The sequence below is a fragment of the Oncorhynchus clarkii genome, chromosome 13, assembly GCF_045791955.1.
Source record: "Oncorhynchus clarkii lewisi isolate Uvic-CL-2024 chromosome 13, UVic_Ocla_1.0, whole genome shotgun sequence".
Taxonomy (NCBI): domain Eukaryota; kingdom Metazoa; phylum Chordata; class Actinopteri; order Salmoniformes; family Salmonidae; genus Oncorhynchus; species Oncorhynchus clarkii.
In genome coordinates, this window is record NC_092159.1 from 23,686,780 (window position 1) to 23,699,905 (window position 13,126).

At 40.2% G+C, this 13,126-nt stretch overlaps 1 protein-coding gene across 2 annotated transcripts in view; it reads right to left on the reverse strand.

Moving 5' to 3' along the window:
• LOC139424658 (inactive rhomboid protein 2-like) overlaps window positions 1-11,373 on the reverse strand; it is a 47,266-nt gene extending 35,893 nt beyond the window's left edge. The window contains exons 1-2 of one of the 2 annotated variants that reach the window (XM_071176708.1): window positions 11,254-11,373; window positions 3,804-3,960 (exon numbers count right to left, since the gene is read on the reverse strand). The gene's annotated coding sequence lies outside the window, so the exon portion shown is untranslated. The remainder of the gene's footprint in view (window positions 1-3,803; window positions 3,961-11,253) is intronic. The other variant, XM_071176709.1, reaches the window with a different exon arrangement.
• Window positions 11,374-13,126: the final 1,753 nt, after the last annotated feature.

Sequence of the window (13,126 nt, forward strand, 5' to 3'; positions counted from 1 at the left end):
CACGAGCTCCCACACTCCCAGTCTCTCTCTCCACCCCCTCTCTCTGGGGACTTCAAAACATCTAAACTAATCTGTCCAATTCTTTACATTGGGGCCAGTGTTGAGAGTGGAGCTCTTGAAGATGTCATGACTGCGAGCAGGGTCATTGTTATTAGGACACACACACACACACACACACACACACACACATTTTGCAACTGAAAACGAAAAACGTCTTATGGGACAAGCACCAGTTAGCCCCTCCCTGTTTCAGTCTGGTTTCTTTTGTTGGGTGCCTAATGAACATGACCCTGGCATTAAGTAAATAGCAGATTAGCGTCAATGCTTCATTTCCATACTTGGTGTTTGGTGCCATCGTGTGTTCCTGTACAAGTGTGTGTGAGTGTGTATCCTGCGGAAAGTGCGTGTCTGTCACCAAGCCCCTATAGCCCACAGAGTGCTACTGTTGCATGTTAACGTGACGCCAAGCACAGCTGCCACCGCACACCACAGCCCTGGACACAGGCAGACAGGAATGTGCTTGTTCAGAAATGGCTAGGTTTGGTCACCACCGGTGATAGCTAGTTACAGTTAGAAGTGGTAATGGCCTAGAGCCAAGTTCCCAAACAGACAAAGGCAAGGGCAGTCGGTCTCATGTTTCACTTTCTGTCATAGGCTTCAATGATGAACAGGTCAGCCCAAATACAGTACAGCCTGGGTGAGTTTAGCTACAAGTACCAGTCAAAAGGTTGGACACACCTACTCATAGAAGGGTTTTTCTTTATTTTGACTATTTTCTACATTGTTGAATAACAGTGAAGACATCAAAACTATGAAATAACACATATGGAATCATGTAGTAAGCAAAAAAAGTGTTATATTAAAGTAGCCAACCTTTGCCTTGATGACAGCTGTGCACATTCTTGGCATTCTCTCAACCAGCATCATGAGGTAGTCATCTGGAATGCGTTTCAATTAACCGGTGTGCCTTGTTAAAAACTTCTTACGGCTGCAATCCCGTTAACGGGATTGATATGACAACAGCCAGTGAAAGTGCAGGGCGCCAAATTCAAAACAACAGAAATCTCATAATTAAAATTCCTCAAACATACATGTATCTTATACCGTTGTAAAGGTAATCTTGTTGTTAATCCCACCACAGTGTCCGATTTCAAATAGGCTTTACAGCGAAAGCACCACAAACGATTATGTTAGGTCACCATCAAGCCACAGAAAAACAGCCATTTTCCCAGCCAAAGATAGGAGTCACAAAAAGCACAAATAGAGATAAAATTAAATCACTAACCTTTGATGATCTTCATCAGAAGACACTCATATGACTTCATGTTACACAATACATGTATGTTTTGTTTGATAAAGTTTATTTTTATATAAAAAAATCTGAGTTTACATTGGCGCTTTACGTTCAGTACTTCCAAAAACATCCAGTGATTTTGCAGAGAGCCACATAAATTTTACAGAAATACTCATCATAAATGTTGATGAAAATACAAGTGTTACAAATGGAATTATAGATATACCTCTCCTTAATGTAACCGCTGTGTCAGATTTCAAAAAAGCTTTACGGAAAAAGCAAACCATGCAACAATCTGAGAATGGCGCTCATGAAAACATTTTAATTATCCGCCATGTTGGAGTCAACAGAAATCAGAAATAACATTATAAATATTCCCTTACCTTTGATGATCTTCATCAGAATGCACTCCCAGGAATCCTTTGATTTGTTCGATAATGTCCATTATTTATGTCCAAGTAGCTACTTTTGTTAGGGTGTTTAGTACACAAATCCAAACGCTCGTGCAGATCCAGAACGTCGGACGAAAAGTTCAAAAAGTTATAGGTCGTAGAAACATTTCAAACTAAGTATAGAATCAATCTTTAGGATGTTTTTGTCATAAATCTTCAATAACGTTCCAACCGAAAAATTCCATTGTCTGTAGAATAGCCATGGAACGCAGGTCGCTCTCATGTGAAATGCGTGTGACCAGGACCTGGCTCTCTGCCAGACCACTGACTCAAAGAGCTCTCATCCAGCCCCACATCACAGTAGAAGCCTCACTCAAGTTTCTAAAGACGGTTGACATCTAGTGGAAGTGCAACTTGAACCATATCCCACTGTGTATTCGATAGGGCTGAGTTCAAAAACTACAAACCTCAGATTTCCCACTTCCTGTTTGGATCTCTGGTTTTTGCCTGCCATATGCGTTGTGTTATACTCACAGACATCATTCAAACAGTTTTAGAAACTTCAGAGTGTTTTCTATCCAAATGTACTAATAGTATGCATATGTTAGCAACTGGGACTGAGGAGCAGGCCGTTTACTCTGGGCACTTTATTCATCCAAGCTACTCAATACTGCCCCTGCAGCCATAAGAAGTTGAAAGTTAATTTGTGGAATTTCTTTCCTTCTTAATGAGTTTGACCCAATCAGTTGTGTTGTGACAAGCTGGGGTGGTATACAGAAGATGGCCTTATTTGGTAAAAGACCAAGTTCATATTATGGCAAGAACAGCTCAAATAAGCAAAGAGAAATGACAGTCCATCATTACTTTAAGACATGAAGGTCAGTCAATGCTGAACATTTTAAGAACTTTGAAAGTTTCTTCAAGTACAGTTGCAAAAACCATCGCGGGCTATGATGAAACTGGCTCTCATGAGGACCGCCACAGGAATGTAAATGCTTCACAGAATTCGAGTAACAGACACATCTCAACATCAACTGTTCAGAGGAGACTGTGTGAACCAGGCCTTCATGGTCAAATTGCTGCAAAGAAACCACTTTGTGAGACGCAGAGTAGGTGAAAGGATGATCTCAGCATGTGTGGTTCCCACCGTGAAGCATGGAGGAGGTGGTGTGATGGTGCTTTGCTGATGACATTGTCAGTGATTTATTTAGAATTCAAGGCACACTTAACCAGCATGGCTACCAGAGCATTCTGCAGCGATACAGCATCCCATCTGGTTTGCACTTAGTGAGACTATAATTTGTTTTTTAACAGGACAATGACCCCAAACACACCTCCAGGCTGTGTAAGGGCTATTTGACCAAGAAGGAGAGTGATGGTGCTGCATAAGATGACCTGGCCTCCACAATTACCTGACCTCAACCCAATTGAGATGGTTTGGGATGAGTTGGACTGCAGAGCGAAGGAAAAGTGCTCAGCAACTCATTCAAGACTGTTGGAAAAGCATTCCTCATTAAGCTGGCTGAGAGAATGCCAAGAGCGTGCAAAGCTGTCATCAAGGCAAAAGGGTGGCTACTTTGAAGAATCTCAAATATAATATATATTTTGATTTGTTCTACACTTTTTTGGTTACAACATAATTCAATGTGTTATTTCATAGTTTTGATGACTTCACTATTATGATTATTCTACAACTAGTAGGTTGGTCCAAACATTTGACTGGTACTGTACATGGCTACATGCTTAAGAGTGTCGGGTTCCAATTAACCTTCCTTTGTGTTCTACGCTAAGACTCTAAGACTAGATACCTATGCAGAAGTTTCACTTGTTGCTGTGAAATGCACGACAACATCCACTGAAGAATATACTGTAGCTTCAATGGCATCTTGTGCAGAGCAGCGCAGATGCTCAGCTGTAAAATACATCCATTGTTCTCCATCACTTCTTCAATGAACACCAACTCTTGACACACAACATATACGTTTCAAAGTGCAGGAAACACAGCTGTTTCAAACAAATAACAAAAATGAAACCAGTTAAATACTGTATCACCACATATTTTGTCACTTGACATAATTGTCACACATTTGGAGCTGTGGAACAGCGTTCACACTTACTGCTCGCTTCGCCTCCAGAAATGGGTGTTGCCTGACGATCGGTCTCTGTTACCTCCAACCACTCGCAGCAGGGCGAAAGAGGAACGGTCCTTCAGATGATTGCCTCATCTCCACATCCTGTGACCAGTAACATCTCTACCACCCTGATTGCTGCAACCTGAAAGAGCATTTGAACCACAAGTCAGAACATAGTAGATAAGTACCCACCAAGAACTTTGAGAGACTTGCGAGAGGCTCGAGATCTTGACAAATGTCAGACTTCAATAGATTTCAAAAGGACTTGTGCAAATTGCGCAATATGTCAATAGCATTCAAGATCTAACTTGCATGTGCATGGATGAACGGGCAAAAACAGTCATCTCTTCATACCAGGGGGGCGAATCAATCGAATGGTGTCGGAAAGTAACTTCAGAATGCATCGATACATCAGTGTAGCAACTGAAATCACCCCTCACTCTTGTCCACCTAAACACAATGTGTGTGGTAATGACAATGCTCAAATGGCTAGTTATTTCTTGTGATCAAATAGTTGATGAACTTTTGTTGAGAAAAATACAGTAGTATGCCAGGTTATTTGACCTCAAAAGCTCTTCTGTCATTTTGAGCAATTAAAAGCTTCTCAGAGAAACTACAGAATTCTTGTGAGTGATTTGACACAGTATTCTTGGTTAGTGTTCTACTGTAGCTGGACAGGAAATGTGTATTCCCATAACTGAAACTGAATCTGCACTTCCCAGAGCATGCATGCAGGTCCAAACTTGCATGGCGGGAAGCTTACCACAAGTATCGCAGCTCCATCACCCCTACCGAGACCCCTAGCTGCCTTCAGGGGCCATGAACATTTTGAATACACAAGACACCAAACGCAAAACCTTTCAAACTAGATCCAACATAGACCGTGCTGATATCTCCCAGTTACACGGCATGTCATGTTTTTTTTGGCATGTCGTGGGTGCAGCCGCATTAGAGAGGGATACTACGAGTCTGTGACACACATTCCCCCAATATTCACAGACATTTAAGTCAGATCCCTTCCCTGGATCAGTGGGCATCAATTAGAAAATGGATGAAGCTTTGAACTTCCGATGCTCTGATGTTCATGAGAATCAAAGTTAACGTGTCAAAGTTCAAAGTGCCACGACCAGAGCGGCCTTGCCTCCTTTCAGGTTGAGGTTGAGGCCCTTTTCCTATGTCGTGTCGAAGCGAAAGATGATGTGTCAGACAGAATGGAAGCTGAATTTGCATAAATTGGCATTACCATGACGTAGCAGGAAAAAAATCCCAATGAGCCCACAGATACTACTGGGAAGAGGCCTGTCGCTAGGAGAGACTCAAAGCTGATGCTTTCTGGCAGGCATGTTGTGGCACAACAGTTGAGAACTGGAGCTGAAACCTAGGAGGGGCAGTGGGATTGCAAGCATGACTCAATAGAATCCAAGGGGGAGGAAAGACAGAATGGACGACTGTAGGCCTGAATGGTCATTATCCAGTTTCAATCCAACCATGTCATTGGGATGAATTACCTGACGCATGAAAAATTATGTCACGACTGGGCTGAAATGGCAGGACAGTTTTATAAATGTCGACAAACAATTTGTTTGTTCGATATGGTCTAGGATCTTTGTGTGTCTGTAAAATGTATTATGCTAGCAATGGCTGTGGAAACACCTTCATGCTCAAATATTATAAAATATATACATGACAAGGTATGGGTGGTAAACAGATGATCACCCTATTTGGTAAAAGACCAAGTCCATATAATGGCAAGAACAGCTCAAATAAGCAAAGAGAAACAACTTTCCATCATTACTTTAAGACATGTATGTCAGTCAATACGGAAAATGTCAAGAACTTTGAAAGTTCCTTCAAGTGCAGTCGCAAAAGCCATCAAGCGCTGTGATGAAACTGGCTCCCATGAGGACCAGTCACCTCTGCGGCAGTTCATTAGAGTTACCAGCCTCAGAAATTGCAGCCCAAATAAATGCGTCAAAGAGTTCAAGTAACAGACACATATCAACATCAACTGTTCAGAGGAGACTGTGTGAATCAGGCCTTCATGGTCAAATTGCTGCAAAGAAACCACTACTAAAGGACAGCAATAATAAGAAGAGACTTGCTTGGGCCAAGACACACGAGCAATGGACATTAGACCAGTAGAAATCTGTCCTTTGGTCTGAAGAGTCCAAATGTGATATTTTGGTTCCAACCGCCGTGTCTTTGTGAGACGCTGAGTAGGTGAACGGATGATCTCAGCATGTGTGGTTCCCACCGTGAAGCATGGAGGAGGAGGAGGTGTGATGGTGCTTTGCTGGTGACACTGTCAGTGATTAATTTAGAAATCAAGGCACAATTAACCAGCATGGCTACCAGAGCATTCTGCAGAGATACGCCATCTCATCTGGTTTGCGCTTAGTGGGACTATCATTTGCTTTTCAACAGGACAATGACCCAAAACACATCTCCAGGCTGTGTAAGAGCTATTTGGCCAAGGAGAGTGATGGAGTAGTGCATCAGATGACCTGGCCTCCACAATCACCCAACCTCAACCCAAATGAGATGGTTTGGGATGAGTTGGAATGAGTGAAGGAAAAGCAGCCAGCAAGTGCTCAGCATATGTGGGAAGTCCTTCAAGACTGTTGGAAAAGCATTCCTCATGAAGCTGGTTGAGAGTTGCTACTGTCTATATACATAGACTTGAAATCACTAGCCACTCTATACCGCTCTGACATTGCTCATCCATATATTTATATATTCTTAATTACATTCCTTTACTTAGATTTGTGTGTTTTGGGTATATGTTGTGAAATTGTTTGATATTAATGGTTAGATATTACTGCACTGTCGGATCTAGAAACACAAGCATTTCGCTCCACCTGCAATAACATCTGCTAAACACGTGTATGTGACCAATAAAATGTGATTTGATTTGAGAATGCCAAGAGTGTGCAAAGCTTTCATCAAGGCAAAGGGTGGCTACTATGAAGAATATAACATATATTTTGATTTGTTTAAAACACTTTTTTGGTTACTACATGATTCCATATGAGTTATTTCATAGTGTTGACGTCTTCACTATTATTCTGCAATGTAATAATAGTAAAAATTAAGAAAAACCCTTGAATAAATAGGTGCTCTAAAACTTTTGACTGGTACTGTACATACACATACAGTGGGCTCCAAAATTACTGGCACCCCTGACTGTCAATGCACAAAACACTTTAAAAAATATAAACAATATAATTATAGAGATGAACTCAAAATACCAACATGTGAGAAATACTGTACTTGATTAATGTTTCAATGGAACCAACCAAAATCATACAATTATTTAATACAAAATACATTTAACCAAATCAAGGTTTCATATTTATTGGCACTCCTCATTTAGTACTTAGTGCAACCACCTCTGGCAAGGATAACAGCATAGTCTTGTCCTGTAATGTTTGACACATTTGGAGGGATTTTGGACATGCAGATCTATGCAGATCTATGCAGATCCTTTCAAGATCCTTCCTTCAGTCCACAGGTTTAGATTGGATTGAGGTCCGGCGACTGAGATGGCCATGGCAGAACATCGATTTTGCTGTCACAGAACCATTTCTGTGTGGATCTTGAGGTATGTTTCAGGTCATTGTTTTGTTGGAAAGTCCAACACACATCTTTAGAATTTTTAAATAATTGCCCTGACAGTGCTCAGTGGTATATTCAATCGTTTGTGGATCTTGTAGCCATTACCGGGTTTATGAAGGACTACGACCATCTGTCTCTTTTGAACTGCCAGTTCTTTTCTTTTCTTCATGGTGTTGGATGACAAAGGGATATTGCATGCATGTTACCTCATTTTTATACCCTAGTGAAACAGGAAGTGATGTAAATGGCTCAATATAGTTCCTTAAGACTTAATTTAAATTGTGGTTTAATTTTAGTAGATGTTAATTACAATAATATTTAAGGGTGCTATTAATTGTGAAACCTTGATTTGGAGGATATTGATTTTTTATTAAAATCAATAAATTATTTTTGTTGGTTCCATTGAAACATGAATAGAGTACAGTATTTCTCACATGTTGGTATTTTGAGTTTCTCTCTATAATTATATTGTTTATATTTGTTTATGCATTATTTGTGCCAGCAATTTTGGAGCCCACTGTACATACATACATACCACACATACATACATTAGGAAAGTACTCAGACTTTTTCCACATTTTGTTACAGCATTCTAAAATGGATTAAATGGTGTTTGTCCCTCATCAATCGACACATAACACCCCATAATGCCAAAGCAAAAACAGGTTTTTAGAATGTATTAAAAATAAGAACCTGAAGCATCACATTTACATAAGTATTCAGACCATTTACTCAGTACTTTTGTTGAAGCAACTTTGGCAGCAATTACAGCCTCGAGTCTTCTTGGGTGTGACGCTAACAGCTTGGCACACCTGTATTTGGGAAGTTTCTCCCATTCTTCTCTGCAGATCCTCTCAAGCTCTGTCAGTTTGTTTGGGGAGCCTCGCTGCACAGCTATAGGTCTCTCCAGAGATGATTGATCGGGTTCAAGTCCGGGCTCTGGCTGGGCCACTCAAGGACTTGTCCCGAAGCCACTCCTGTGTTGTCTTGGTTGTGTGCTTAGGGTCATTGTCCTGTTGGAAGCTGAACCTTCGCCCCAGTCCGAGGTCCTGAGCGCTTTGGAGCAGGTTTCCATCAAAGATCTCTCTGTACCTTGCTCCGTTCATCTTTCCCTCAATCCTGACTAGTCTCCCAGTACCTGCCGCTGAAAAACATCCCCACAGCATGATGCTGCCACCACCATGCTTCACCGTAGGGATGGTGTCAGGTTTCCTCCAGACGTGACGCTTGGCATTCAGGCCAAAGAGTACAATCTTAGAGAGAATCTTGTTTCTCATGGTCTGAGGGTCTTTAGGTGCCTTTTGGCAAACTCCAAGCGTGCTGACATGTGCCTTTTACTGAGGAGTGGCTTCCATCTGGCCACTCAACCACAAAGGCCTGATTGGTGGAGAGCTGCAGAGCTGGTTGTCCTTCTGGGAGGTTCTCTCATCTCCATAGAGGAACCCTGGAGCTCTGTCAGAGTGGCCATTGGGTTAATGTTCACCTCCCTGACCAAGGCCCTTCTCCCCTGATTGCTCAGTTTGGCCGACCGGCCAGCTCTAGGAAGACTCCTGGTGGTTCCAAACTTCTTCCATTTAAGAATGATGGGGGCCAATGTGTTTTTGGGGACCTTCAATGTTGCAGAAATGTTTTGGTACCCTTCCCCAGAACTGTGCCTCAACACAATCTTGTCTCGGAGTTCTACGGACAATTCCTTCAACCTCATGGCTTGGTTTTTGCTCTGACATGCATTGTCAACTGTGGGACCTTAGATAGACAGGTGTGTGCCTTTCCAAATCATGTCCAATCAATTGAATTTACCACTGGTGGACTCCAATCAAGTTGTTTAAACATCTCAAGGATGGTCAATGGAAACAGGATGCACCTGATCTCAATTTCGAGTCTCATAGCAAAGGGTCTGAATACTTACGTAAATAAGGTATCTTTTAAATTATTTTTAATACATTTGCAAAATATTCTAAAAACCTGTTTTCGCTGTGTCATTATGGGGCATTGTGTGTAGATTGATGAGGAAAATGTTTTATTTAATCCATTTTAGAATAAGGCTGTAACGTAACAAAATTTAGAAAAAGTCAGTGTCTGAATACATTTTTTTAATGTACAGTATTTAAATAACCATCATATGGAAGTAAACTTGGAGTTACACAATGATATGTTGTGTGGTCCTCCCACTACGACTCGGGAAAGCATGTCATTTATTATACTCCTTTTCAATAAATATCAACAGTCTTATTTTAATGACAAGATGATCGATGCTTGGCTGCCGTTTAACAGACAAAAAATGATCTTGCTCTTAACCATAATAATCTCATCGCTGTATGTGCAAGCTGTTGGCTAGAGCACACAAGCCAAGACCCGAGTGGGAACATTTGCAATATAACGCAACAGTTTGTGACAAAACCATCAGTAAAGTTGAATATGCGATGGTCATTTTATTTTGGAACATGGGGATTTGACCGCAAAAGTCACATTTTTATCCTCAACAAGTCTGTTTGATGGAAACATCTCTGGTGGGAAAACAAGCATATTGTTTTATGCAGCTTTTAGAATATTTGCATGAAAATCTGCTGACAATTGGATGAAAAACTAGCTATTGTATCACTTCTAAATGTTTGGAAAACCAACGTTGTTTCTGATTCCCAGTCCAGTCCAGTCAACCATGACCACTTGACTTGTTCTGTGTCCCTGCTGTGTCAACCTGCAACCTAGGCGTTTACATAGGTTCCACTTCGCTCTACTATGCTTCGTTAGCTTGACAGCAGGTGCACCTGTGGTGTAACAGAACTTACAGTTAAAGACGACTGATGCAGATGTTGTGGGTCAGTGGTTGCTTATCGACATTCTATTCTTTGTTCCCTCTGAAATGCACTGCAGTGTGCATAATTCAAAGGGAGAGATATGTAAGACTCCATTGTTTGAAACAGGAATGAATAAAATAGCACTAATGATAGCCTGCCTAATTGAGGAATGGATTGTTTATTGTAGGCCTGTCTTGAACTACTTATCTGCAGATTTCTACCAGTTTCTCAGCCCTGCAACAATGGTTGTTATAAACGAATGGTATACCAATCATTTCAGACTGGGTTAAAATTATATTTTAGCCTTCACATACAGATATAATACTCATATCACACATTACTTTCTCACTATTTAACCCCAAGAAGAAATGTTAACTCATGTACATTAATCTTACAGTTTACAGTCAGTGACGGTGTGGCAAACATCTATCAAACGGCATGTTCGCGTATTCATATCATGACTTTGGCAACAAGATAAGAAAATTATGTAGCAACTATTTAACAATGTTGACCTGCATTTAACAGTGAGAGCCTGCATAATTCAGTAAAAAAAAAACGATACTGTATCCTGTCGTGTCAACACACCAAACCCTCCCACGTTTTCTGGAAAAATGGGAGACCAACGGGAATTCTAACGTGAGGCCAGTTAGCGGGCGTTTGACGGAAGTTGAACGAAGGTTTGTATGTGAAGATAAAATTGACACATTTGACTAAAGTTCATTCTTTTTTTCCACCCGGAGCAGCGGAATATGAATAAGCACGTTAAAACGTGCCATGATGTCGTTTGCGGTCCTTTTGAGAATCCCAATTCCGATGTTGAAATAGTTCAAATGACTTTATAATTAATTTTAATGTGACTTCCTCCCGTCTACACTTTCCCTATTGTTTCCCTATCTGAAACTCCGATAAGAGGACTGGTAAAAAAAAACACACACACACACACACATTGTGCCCACCTTTCGATCATAAACACATTTTGAAAAAAACTATTCAATGTTGGATGAGAAAAATAGGCTACTCACCTGTAAGGAAAAATATATACGTTGCTTTCATCAATGTTGCTCGGAATAAGATGCAATTTATGTTCCGAAAAATCATACAATGTTGCACCAACGTGTTACTTTCCTTCTCTCTCCAAATATCCTGATTTTGCGCGGTGGGCGGAGACTAGACAGGACTAACATATCTGATAACTGACAGACACACACAGAAGTCAAGAATGGTTTAGAAATAATATGAATATAGTACAGCTATGTCCGCAGCTGATGGACTGTAATCATTTTCTACGTGTTGGTTATGTTTGCATGATTGTTGTTTGTGCAAGCTCATAAACATAACTTGATCATATGGCTCTTTGAGTCCCGAAGCTTGGCACCCCTACCACAATGTGCCTAAACGACGCAATGAGGGGGACATGAGACTTTCCCAGGAAAAGCAATACCTCCCCAAAACACTAAAAGCAAACGAACATGAAAGTAACCCGTGTTGCTTATAGTAATATATGGAACGGAAAAGTGTGAGAGGACTTCATTTGACATTTCCACCCAAGCAAGAGTTAACACAATTCCAGAAGAAGAATCTCATCCAGATTAGCATTGTCCAAAGGTTTTAAATAGAATGGATTGATTTATTGTCAAACTACAGGTTAATTTCCCAAAAAGGTCAAATTTTCTGAATCAGATGCATTGCAGTGTTGTAATCTAATGTGCTATTATAATCTCTAATATAGTCTATTCATAATCTTATGAATTATTACACTCAATCCTTTATCCTCCATCCATTTGTAGAATTGGTTCTCCTAAATCTATGCCACTGAAATAAAATGTTAAAACGTTATGAATAAACATGGCTCTGACTTAGACTTTTTTCCTATCTGATTTCATAACACCATCTAGTGGTTGCTTCTGGCAGTCTATGAAACAAAGTTGAAGGAAACCATGAACATCATTTGATAGTTTTTTCCAGTTTATTACTAAGATCATTAAGCATGACAAATTATTCACTTTCAATTCAATAAACATAATCAAGTTTAAAACATATTCAGACTGAATAGATTTCTTATTCTATCACAAATATTTGTTAAACAAAAATTCAGTAGGTACATTGAAATAATTATCATACATCCTTATATTGCAACGGAAATCAGAAAATAAATTGATAAAGCATATATATCAATCAAAAATATATGCATGGACCATGTGTGATAATACTACCATGTTAGCTTCATTAAAGTAAGTCAAATTCCTCTGGCACATAATCCTCAGTAGTTACTGCTTCGTTCCATTTGAAAATGTATCAATCATGTATCAATCTGCAACATACTGTAAAAGTCAACAGCAGTACAATCAACAGCTAGTAATCAGAGTATAAAAATACTTATTTCATTGTGTTGAAGAATGTACTTGTTCCGAATCAGGGTTCTATTCAATAGGCACCAAACAAAAGAAAACTGATTGAAACAGATGGGGGGGGGGCACACTACACGGACTTGTCCAATAAGAACCTCTCTTTCCATTGCAAGACGTTTTACCACAGTGTGCCCTAATGAATACGACCTTGTTCTTCAAGCTAGTTTGATTTTCATGTCATTTCTTGGTAATTAAGCCCCACATGGTAGAAAAGATCCTCATGCATATATACTAGTGGTTTGTATTAAGTGCAAGAATTGAAAGGCCCCCTTTCTCAAATCACTAGAATAGCTTACTCATCAACTCGTTATTCACTAATCATATCCGTTACCCCACAACCACAAACTCTCTCACACCTAGACAGAGACACGCACACCTTTGGTTCATGGCAAACCACAACTGACCCGTCACCCATACTTAAGACAACCATCCTCAGTACATTAGCATCAAATACTGTGATGAGAAATTATACAGATTTAAAAAAAAA